This window comes from Microcebus murinus, chromosome 10 (assembly GCF_040939455.1).
Source record: "Microcebus murinus isolate Inina chromosome 10, M.murinus_Inina_mat1.0, whole genome shotgun sequence".
NCBI classification, from domain to species: Eukaryota; Metazoa; Chordata; class Mammalia; order Primates; family Cheirogaleidae; genus Microcebus; species Microcebus murinus.
The window spans coordinates 63,762,308-63,774,321 of NC_134113.1; the positions used below are offsets into that span (position 1 = coordinate 63,762,308).

General features: G+C 35.8%; 1 protein-coding gene across 4 annotated transcripts in view; it reads left to right on the forward strand.

Moving 5' to 3' along the window:
- Positions 1–12,014, forward strand: part of SLC16A7 (solute carrier family 16 member 7) — a 156,696-nt gene that overhangs the window by 71,512 nt on the left and 73,170 nt on the right. The window contains exon 1 of one of the 4 annotated variants that reach the window (XM_012777163.3): positions 1,543–1,754. The exons of the other annotated variants lie outside the window; for them this stretch is intronic. The gene's annotated coding sequence lies outside the window, so the exon portion shown is untranslated. Of the gene's footprint in view, positions 1–1,542; positions 1,755–12,014 lie in introns of those variants that run through there. 4 annotated transcript variants of the gene reach the window in all.

Below are 12,014 nucleotides of genomic sequence, written 5' to 3' on the forward strand. Positions count from 1 at the left end.
TCACTTTTAAAATCCCTTGCTCCACTTCCACTCTCCCACCTTCTGAGTCTCCAGTGTCCATTATGCTACTCTGTATTACCATGTATACCCATGCTTTAGTCCTCTTGTTTAAGTGAGTACATGTGGTATTTGTTTCTCCATTCCTAAGATGTTTCACTTAGCATCATGTTCTCCAGTCCCATCCAAGTTGCTGCAAAAGATATTACATTTCATTTCTTTTTATGGCTGAATAGTATTCCTTGGTGTGTGTATACACACATAAACACATACACACACCATTTTCTTTATTCACTCATCAGTTGCTGGGCACTTAGGTTGATTCTATATCTTTGCAATTGTGAATTGTGGTGCAATAAACATATTAGCACAGGTGTCTGTTTGATATAATGACTTCTTTTCCTTTGGGTAGTTACCCAGTAGTGGAATTACTTAAGCAAATGGTAGGTCTACTTTTTTGTTCTTTGAGGAATTTCTATACTGTTTTCCATAGAGGTGATGCTAATTTACATTTCCACTGACAGCATATATGTGTTCTGCTTAATACCACATTTACACCAACATCTCTTTGTTTTCTGATTATTTATAATGGCCAGTTCTTCTTTGTAGGTCTGATAGTATTCAGCTGTGAATCCATCTGGTCCTAGGCTTTTTCTTTTTTTTTTTTTTCTTCTTTTTGTCAGATTTTTATTGCTGATTCAATCTCACTACTCATTATCAGTCTGTTCAGGGTTTCTATTTCTTCCTGATTCAGGTTTGGGAGGGTGTGTGTTTTTAAAACTCTATCCATTTCCCCTAGATTTTCTAGTTTGTGTGCATAGACTTGTCTGTAGTAGGGTCAGTTAATCTTTTGTATTTCTTTGGGTGCAGTACCCTCCAGGGTTGTCGGAATCAATGGCCAGGCCTGTGTCAGGGTTTGTATGGGTAGAGGAGGAGTTCTTCCTCAGTTGGGATCACAGCAGTTACAGAAGGAATGTGGAGCACCAAAACGCATTCCACTTTCCCTGCAGTGCTGAGTCCCTCTGGGCTCCTGATAGTCTCTGATTTCTGGTGAATTGGTCTCTTGCTTCCTTGTCCTGTTAGGTTCGTCCGTGTGGCTGTTCCCTGTTGCCCCGGTTCCCTGTGTCAAGAATGAGTACTGGTACCCAGTCAAGCCAATGACAGAGTGATCACAAACACAGAGCAATTTTATACAGTTTATCACATAAAAGAAAAAATTAAAGCGAAGGAATGTTTTGAAATGAAAGCAAATGAAAGAAAGGAAGCTAGACAAAGTGAAAATATGCAGAAAGAGTTGAACCGATCTGTCTTAAGAAGTGGAGAAAGATGCCGGAGTCTGAACACACGCTCCCTTTTATAAGTTCATTAGTTTGTCCCGCCTTTCTCCTGGCAGGATTGATTGCCTTTTCCACCTTTTGGGGTGGTAGACAGGTTAGTGTTACATAACAGGGTAGGTTATATAGCAGTTTCCTTACTACTCATGGATCTTCCCCAGAATTCCACCAAGCTCTGCCCATGTTATGCTAATTAGATGGTAATGAGCTCTAGGTCAAAGGTTACTAAGAACTTTTTACTATCCATGTTCCCACTAGGGAACAGTTCCTAGCCACAGTTGGTTCCTAGCTACAATTCAGATACTGCTCTCTGCCCTTAGCCACCTGTTTATCCTCCACCAGACCTAACAATACTGTGCTGCAGGTGTTTTCCTTGAGCTCTCCCTTGGAGTCCCGTGCTCTCTCCTGGATATTCTGTTCGAGGTACAATTTTTTACTCACAATTTTGTCTCTTCTTTCTAGAGAGGACAGGTATCCAATGTCTCTAGTAAGCCATCTTGCACTGAATCCTTTCTATTTATTTTCTTTGTACCGTATGTAATCTGTAATTATTTATATCTATTACTATGTTATTGCGTATCTCCTCCACTAAAATGTGTATCCATGTTTTGTTTATCACTGTAGCTACTATGGTTGGCACATAGGTTTTCAGTTGATATCTGTTGAACAAATGAGTGGATGAAGTGATGACTACAAATGGAGCCTGATTCTTCTGACTCTTAATCCTTCATCTGCCCTTATAAGGACCCTGAATTCTCTGTAATGTCCCCTATCAAATATTTCTGGGAAGCATATGAGCTGAAAGTGACGTCAAATGGGTTTTTCCACTATTGCTTTCTCACCACTGCTAATGCCCTCAGTAGAAAAAACAACAGCAGCAGTAACAGAAAACACTGCCTATTTACTGTGGGGCACTGTCCTCTGATGCTCCCAAATTAACTGATTCCCAAGGACCCAAAGCTGTGATGCAGGCAGCAATGGTAAAAATACTCCCGGTCCAAATCTGCACCATACTTGGCCATGTGAATCTTAAAACGTCATTTTGTTTAGAGTCTCAAAGTCTGTTATGAAAACAGCTTTTTAAGCTTCTGTTCTTAAATTCTCTCTCCCATGGGACTTCAAACTTACTCTGCATACTAGACAAGGGCGGGTACCATGCCATTCATCTTGTTTATTTTATTGTTTTACTCTCTCCTGAGTATCCATGCACTGTCCTCTCTGCCCGTAGCCACATAAAACCAACAAAATAAAGAACCACAAATTGTCAGTTAATGCAAATAGATGCTTAGAATTATCTTCAATTCACTAGCTCTATACGTATACAAATTTGGGGTTCCTGTTTTGCCTATACCAGAAAATGCTCTGTATAAACATACTGTTTCTTTGAACCTAGAAGCCTTTATGGCTCATTGCAAACAGGTTTCTATAGAATGGCTTCAAAAATTGCAGAGAAATTATTGATAACATTTTTTCCTAACCAAATAATCTTTTATAATAATCTCCCTATTCACCATAAGATGCATACAAGTTACAGAGAGGTGTAAGCATGGCGAGGAAGGAAGAAGAATGAAGAGTAGTTCTCGCTTTGCAGCTCCTTTCAAGTTCAAGTTTGAACATTATATTTGGAATCATTTGGAATCATAGTATTCAGCTGTGGGGACAAGTTGAACCAAGGACAGTCAGATCATTTTTTCTTGGGTCCCTGAGGAACATGCAGTATGAATTCCTGTCAGAATAGGGTTAGGTTCAAAGGTCTAATTATTTCTATCACCTAGAAGGACCAGCTTAGAACCAAACAGAGTCCTGAGACCCCAGGAATCCCTTAACACAGCTTCATTGCCCAGTGCCTTTGGTGATGAAATTTACACGTTGGCCCCAAAGGAACTGGGTTAAACCGACCCTAGAAATTCCAAGTTAAATTCAAACTAGTCTTTGAAAAAAATTTTTTTGAGATCAAAATTTTTTTACCTAGTTTTACTGAGTACTTGTGAATCCTGTACCTTATTTGCTGAAATAAATTCAGCTTTTAAAACAAATACATTGAGTAGATCTAAATTTTATCATTTTCTGCAGACAATGATTCTAGCACCAATGTCTGCTTTAGGATTGCATGAATAACAAAGTACCTGTTAGGGTTGTCACATTATTTTTAAGCACTAGTTTATATAATTAAGTGTATGTAAATTTTACCATCACTGGGGCTAGAAGAAGTGAACTATTATTACTCTTAAAATAGTTTTTATAAATAGTTATAATAAAGTTTTTCCTATCCTAGCGTGAAGTTATTTACTTGGGCTGAGGTTACTGTGGTAGTGGACTATTAAGAATATAAATACGATTTATTCACCATTCATGGTTTCAAGATACTTGTAGTCTAGGATTGGATAGGGATATGAATAATTTCAAAAGTGAAATATAGTATGGTATAATCATACAGCTTTAATTGACAGTATAGAGAAAGATTTTCCTTTCTCAGAAATGATTAGAAATAATTCCATGATTTTATTTTAAATGGCATCACTTAGTTGTGTGGAAGGATGGGTGTGATTTCATCAAGTGACAATGCAGGTGTGTTGGGGAAATGGAGGGAAAGTGGATTTCTTGGGAAAAAATTTTCTTCTCTAAAAGAAATCTTGGGCCAGGCGAGGTGGCTCATGCCTATAATCCTAGCACTCTGGGAGGCTGAGGCGGGCGGATTGCTTGAGGTCAGGAGTTCGAAACCAGCCTGAGCAAGAGCGAGACCCTGTCTCTACTATAAATAGAGGGAAATTGATTGGCCAACTAATATATATAAAGAAAAAAAGAATTAGCCAGGCATGGTGGCACATGCCTGTAGTCCCAGCTACTCAGGAGGCTGAGGCAGCAGGATCACTTGAGCCCAGGAGTTTGAGGTTGCTGTGAGCTAGGCTGACGCCACAGCACTCACTCTATCCTGGGCAACAAAGCGAGACTCTGTCTCAAAAAAAAAAAAATAAATAAAATAAATAAAATAAAAATAAAATAAAAAAAATAAAAGAAATCTTGGAGCTCTGCATTCTATAAAACAAATTCCACTGCCTCTTAATATAGTGAAGAGGTTGAAAAATTGTGACATAAATACACCATTTGTCAGAGAATTTCTAAAATCTACTCGATCATTTCCATGTTATGCCTATTAGCATCCTGTGAAACAGGTGTTTGCTGATTCAGTGTTATTCAATTTAAATAACATGTAGGGAATAGTGAAAAATGAGCAAGAAAGATTTAATGTAGACAAATTGTATGGCGCCTTGGATTGAAGGCTCTGGGGTGTCATTAAAGATTTTTGAATGGTGAAGTGACACAATCTAAGAAGTACTATTGGGAGATTAATCCTGCTGGGGTGCATTGGAGAGAATCCAGATACATGGAGGGATGTGGAAGACAAGGATGAAAAAGTGAAAGTGAGGCAGTCCCTTAGGGAACCAATGTGGTTGTCCATGTGTGAGGTGAAAAGCATGTGAACCGTGGTGGCCAAAAGAGAAATGGAAAGAAGGATGCATTCAAAAGCTATTAAAGAGAATGATTTATAAAAGAAAAAAGAAGAAAGGATTCAGGGTTTTTCAGCCTAGGAACTGATTGCTATTACAATGAACAGAACTCAAGTGAATTTAACATTTTATTGGAGTGCCCACTTGAAAATGTCCAGCAAAGAAGTAAGAAATGAAAAATTATAATTTAGGAAAAGGCTAACTGCAAGGAGTAGTGAATCGGAACACATCACCAATAAAAGTGGCAACTGGGCGCGTGCCTGTAGTCCCAGCTACTCGGGAGGCTGAGGCAGTAGGATTGCTTGAGCCCAGGAGTTTGAGGTTGCTGTGAGCTAGGCTGACGCCACGGCACTCACTCTAGCCTGGGCAACAAAGCGAGACTCTGTCTCAAAAAAAAAAAAAAAAAGTGGCAACTGAATCTGTTGAGGTAGATAATATTCCAGAGTATGTAAAGAGAAAAAAGAGAGTCAATAATACAGCCTTTATGAAATTCTCCCTATGTTGGACCTGAATAGGAAAAGTAGCCATGGAAGAAGTAATAGTGACAGAATAAGAGAGAAGCTGAAGACTGAAAGTTTCAAGTACAAGTTACAATTGAATGTTGTTAAATACCATAGAAAATTTTCATGAAATACGGTTCAAAGGCTTTGGAGATTAAGAAGTCATAGCTCATCTTCAAGAGAAAATGTATTCAGTCAAACTTTACATGAGAAAGGCCCAATGCAAGAAACACACTGTCTGGTTGGTGAGAAAGGAGGATTCTCCAGGGGAACATAGCCCTTGCATGAAATTTTGAACTGAAGATTAAAGAAAATATAGTGGTAGCTCAAAGGAAAAGTATAAAGGATGTTATTTTTTCCTTACCATTTTTAGGCTTGGGGAGATATGTACACTTAGAAGGCTAAGGGAAAGAACCCCCAAAGACTGATAAATTAAAAACAAAGGACAAAATTATTGACACCAAATCCTTTAGAAACAAACGCAAGAGCAACCTCATTAAGAATCATAAGTAAATGGATTAGCATGAGAAAAAAAATGGTATTCCTTTTTTCTCTAGGACAGAATAAGAAGAAAAGGTTGTTTGGTATAAGTAGAAATCTCCTTTTTGCTGTTCCCAGGCTTGGAATGTTGTCATTCTCCTGAGCAGGGTAGGAAGGATGGTGCTCCTGACTTAGCTGCTGGTGTTCTGTCAGGCTGGAATGAATGCGGTTGGCAAACCCAAGGTCAGAAAAGCATAGTGCTGAATGTAGTTATGTCAAAGAAGCATTGGGACAAGGAACAGAGAGCTGTTAAATATGTGTGTACAGCCTGGAACAGAGTTGAACCCAGTCAGACAGGGGAACCTCTGGTCTAGGATGATGGGCGGATACCAGGGTGTATGAGAAAAGGGCAAGGTGAAACCAAAATTAAACTATTATTAATAAAATAATTAAAAGGTAGACTAATTGAATTAGGATCAAGTTAATGCTTGGCATTATTGATATCCTCCCTTCCCAGTTGCCACCAAACTTAAAAGAGGGCAGCCTTAGGGAAAAACAAAGGGAGAAGAAAAACACACAAAATATGCGAAGTCGAAAGTTTCCTAATAATTTTGTTACTTCTAATTTGGTGTGGTGCAAGTATGTCATCAATTCCTGGAGGACTGTATTTGTTTGTTTATGTGTTTTGGGGAGACTCACAATATTGACTAGTATGGTAATAAATGGGGAAAAGGAAAAAAACTTTTCTTCACTCTGTATTTGGGAGGATGTTCTGGTCATCTTCAGAAGTAACAAGCAGGGTGAACCAATTGATTTATTTTTAGCAGCTCCTGTAGCTTTCATCTAGTTATATTTAACTTTGAGCTTATTTTGTCCCATTCAACCTCAACTTCATCATCAGTGTTTAGTGATTATTATATAACAATGACACCAGATTTTACATAGGAGAGTTTAGAGTTGTGAATTCTGTAGCACTTCAATGTGACACTTTCTTATAGAATGTCTTCATAGTGAATCTTGAGAATTTCATACAATGAGATGAAAATTACCCCTTTCAGCTTTGCCTTCTACTTTGGGATGTTTTATTGATCCTTTTTAAGAAATGCTTATTGTGAATGATCCCTACTGATGTCAATGTCATAACATTTATATATAAGTCTGAAAAGGGGAATATCCATTTTAGTCAACTCTTATGCATTATTAATGATATATTTAGTGGCTACTTAGATGCTACAGAATATAATATTTTTATATAACAATATATGGTTGACATGATTCCTATTTGATAGTTGTATAGTATAAAATTTGTATTTAAGAGTGAATGTATTGGGCATATTTGGGGAATTATATAAAATAAATAGCTTATGAATGGAAATATTATTTTTTAAAAACATTCTGAGCATACAACATGCAAGGTGCTATTTTCATTCTGTCTTTGAAGAAAATATCTTCGTGTGATTTCTTTGCAACATTGAACCAAATTGTCCCAGTTTTATGGGAACATATTCTGTTAAATAGCATGAACATGTGGCAAAATTTTAATATTGATAAATGAAAAAACTATTTAAACATATACCAGTTTCTCTGAAGATCTCCTGTCATAATTTTTATGGAAACTAAATTGAGATTTGAGAATGGAATAAAATTCTAAGCACTGTTAAGGAACTAAGATCCCTTATCTCCTTTATGAGTCTCTAGTATTTAATTGTTAAGCACAAGCCCTATCTGCTTGGATAATGGAATTTCCTCAGATGATACTTTCAAAAGAACTTTTCTTATTCAACCCATAGCTTCTTTAGAAGCTTATAAAAGTTGTTCAAATATTGTGTATATATTCATTACTTATTTTTGAATGGTGCTAGCATTTTCTTAGAGCAGAGAAGAAATTTGTATTGTGCATGCTAAGAAAGTCTAGAAAAGAGGATTATTTTAGTATCATAGAATCAAAGTATAGAAGCACAAAGGGATTTAAAGAAGATTTAATCCTAAACTGTCTTTTTACCAATAAAGAAACTAAGATCCAGTATGATTGTCACTTGCCCAAAGGGTTACAACACTTTAGTGACATTTACTGTGATACATGTATTTACATTTTCCATAATGTTTTATTTTTGCAAATCACATAAAGCAAGTTACTGGCTATTGAAGTCATTTTAATCATTTGGTCATTTTATATTTCCAACAGTCACTGTTTCTTTCTGTTCAGGCTGGTAGCATATTTTGTAAGATAGTCCTCTTAAAAACATTTTAAATTTTATTTGGTTGTAGTTAATGCAAGTGGTCATACCATCAGTTCTTTATGAGACATACTTCTCTACATATACTTAATTATATTAATAGAAAATTTGAGTTTATCAGCTCTCCATGGGACCATACTATTGATCTCTTCTCCTTACTCCCACTCCCAACTATTTTTTAAACTGAAAGGATTTACTGATATCTAACTTAATCCTGTAAGAGGTTTTAAGAAAATGTGCTAAGCAATATTTCAGTTAGACAGGAGGAATAAGTTCAAGAGATTTATTTTATATCATGGTAATTACAGTTAATAACAATGTATTATATATTTGAAAATTACTAAGAGAGCAGATTTTGAGTGTTCTCACCACCAAAAAAAGTATGTGAAGTGCTGTGTGTTAAATATCTTGATTTAGTCATTTCACAGTATACACATATATCAAAACATCACATTGTAGTTCATAAGTATATACAATTTTTACTCGTCAATTAAAAATCTTGTCAATTAATAAAATGCACATAAACTTAAAAAAATAATGCTAAGATCACACTCTTTGTTTTGTTTTTCCCTTGCCTTGGTGATCTTGAGTTTTATTATTTGCCCTGAGACAATGTCTTTACTTGAGAATCTTTTACCAGGCTAAAGATAAGGGGGAAAAAATGTATTTTTCAACCTTGCAAGTCCCTTTTCCCTTTTCATCCCTGCTGTTATGGCCTCATAGCTTCTTATTTTCTAGTAACTTATTAAATGTAGTTAATTATAGCCAAGTCATGCTACCAACTTTGTCTCCATACCTCTTTTCCCAGAGCCCCCAAAACATTGTGTGCATTTTCTGCCTTTCAAGATATTATACAAAAGTTTTAGCAAATATTTTGCCACTGGCTAACATAAGTTGCCATTTTTCTAACCTCTTCTAACAGGTTCCTACCATCAGCTGCCTGTCTCTGAAGCCAATACCACACATTTAAAGATTTTGTTTTATATTCCCCACCTCAAATTTTTTTGTTTTATCAAACAACTGTAATATCTTTGGGCTTACAGTAACAGACATTTATTTCTTGTTCATGCTGCTTGGAGGTCACCTGTTGCTCTGGTTGATTCTGCTGGGCTTGGTTGCTTGGCTGACCTTCAAACATATTCTTATCTGTAGGGATCCAGGCTAAAGAAACATGCTCTTATAATGGGAGTTAAGGATTACTATAAAGTCAAAACATGCAAACACTCTTAGACAGGGCGTATACACATTGGCTTATATTGCTTTGGCTAAAGGAAGTCACGTGGCCAAGTGTAATATCACTGGATAGGGACTATGCTTTGTGCCTACAGAGAAACATGACAAGGATGGGTAGGGGACAAATAAGTATAAATGAAAAATAAAAATCTACTAATTTAATTCACTCATAAGAGTATATAGCAGAAGAGACATCTCATAACTTTATTTGGTCTCACAATGCCTCCCTTTAAAGTTGCTCTTTCATAATCCTGACTGTTGGTACCATTTTCCTGAATCCAGTGGATAGTTAAATTTTCTGTGGGTTCCAGCTTTCATTTCTTCTTCCTGTTTTGGCAATTACCATCTGAGTATCTCCTAAAGTCACATAGCTGGAAGGGTGGAGGGCAGAAAACCCAAGCAAGTGACCCTCAGCAAAGCAAATAATAGAACAGGCGAAATATAGTACGGTGGAGAAGGAGTGGCAATATGAACACTTCAAGGCATTTATGAATGAAAAGTAATAAGAAGATATTAAATAGTAGGAAGTATGTGGCTTTTAATTCTTTAAGAGCCTACTTCTAGAGTGAGACAAATACTTCAGATAGACTTTAAGACTTTAAACAAGATATTTCACATCCTTCAACTTCAGTTTCATTGTCTTCACAATGGAGGCAATAGTTACTAGAAAGAATTATGAGAAAATGACTATTAAATTGTTTAGTGTGACATAACAGGTAACAGCAAATGTTATACATAGAGGTATTTGGAAATCAGGGAGTGTTATATATGTCTAAATTTATGTGTGGTAACTATCCCTGGGTATCCCCTGGGCAACGTTACAATTATGCAAGAGTCATAATTTTATTTAGGTATGACTGAAAACAAGACAATATAAAACAAAAAAGGGGAAACTTTTAAAAATATAGGTAAGATCTCTAAAATGGCTTGCAGTTTCACCATATTGCCTTACAATTACCATATTTGAGTCAGTTATAGATTATTTAAAACCAACTTATTCTTCAAAGCAGATATAAAAATGAAAATTAGGGCACATTAGTAAAGGTATAATGTTCAAATGTTTTATATATTAAGATATTATAATGATATTACAGCAAATTAGTATAATTAAGGAAATATGATTTTGTATACAATCGTCTCCCCAACACAGTGGCCTATGTATAGTCTTTTTACACATCTCTTTTATCACATATTTGGAAGTTTTCTATCATACAGGTTTATTTCATCATTTTTTTTTACTGAACATTATATAATACTTCCATGTTATATAATTTTCATAACCATCATTGAATGTATGTATAATAGGCTCTCAAATGGATGACATTATCATATTCAACCATTTCCCAGAGTTGGGCATTTAGATTGTCTTTATTTTTCCCATACTATGTACAGGATTACCATGGGGAGGTGGGGGAGGGGTCACAGAAGCATGAGATGATAGCTGACAGTGTTGGGTGACAAAGAGATGTGTCATAGATGGAACTAAATATGTTCAGGATTCTAAACCAAGCAGTGCTTCACAGGAAGCTTCTGCCCATTGGTGGTGGACAAAGGAATCAGTAGACCAGGGAAGTTTATCTTGGTGAAATGGAAGAACGTATTTCCCGATGCCTCTGGCCAAGTTGATTCACCTTGCTGTGGTACTTTTTAAAGTCCTGCCCCAACTGTATGGTACTTTATAGAAACTTCTAGGAGATTATAGCCATTTCTGGAGATCTTGTGAATTTTTTTTCTTATTTAATTTTTTAATGGCCATTTAAATAGAAAAGTCAGAAAGGTATTCTCTGACCATGTAATCTTTCCTAGATGTCTCTAGGAATTTTTTTTACTCCTCTTTCTTAGTGCCAGTTAATGATCTAATTAATCCTTTCAAATTGAGAAAAGAACCAAAATACCAGAAAATCTTTGAAGACTGAAGGTAAGATAAAGGATCCAAAAATCTCTTAAATATAATTTCATTTTTTTCTAAGTTGACCAGAGAATATCACTAAATATGAGAGGTGAGAAATGTATTATAAGTGGCTTCCGAGACATGCTCCAAGGACTTGTAAGCATTTTCAAAGAAACCTCGGGAATCATTTCAGGAGTCAGTGGATGCTAATCGGTGGCAATTCAGGCTGTCTGCGATACCCTATTCCCAGAAACTACAGTAGCTAATTTGGGTACTAGGATTCTGTGTAAGATTATGTTTCTAGAAAGAATTCTGTGGTTTTAAAAACTGTTTGGAGAGAAACAAAACAAAACAAAAACACATTGATTACTGCCATCCTCTTTCACTATGTATATAGTTTACCCAAAGCCTGACTCTGAGAGAGAAGAAAAGATAGCAAACATGATAACAGGTAAAGCATTCACATAAGTTTTCCTCTAAAGAATGTGAAAAATTATTTAAAAGTTTGGGCTGACTCATCTTTTCTAGACAAACTGGATTGTTTACTGTTAATGTTATTGGATGATTAATTCTATTAATAATTACCATAGACTCTTATTAAATACTTAATTTATCACTTAAGATTGTGAGATAGTCACTGTTAAAATCCTCATATTACAATGAAAGAAAGAAGTGAAATGACATGTCTAAAAGTGGTTGAATCAGTTTTTGAATTCAGGGAATTTTGACTTCAGAGTTAAGAATATTTATTTTTCTGTACTGCATGGGTGTATATTAATTCGAAAGCAATAAAAATACTTATTTCCTAGACATTCATTACTCTTTCACTTTTG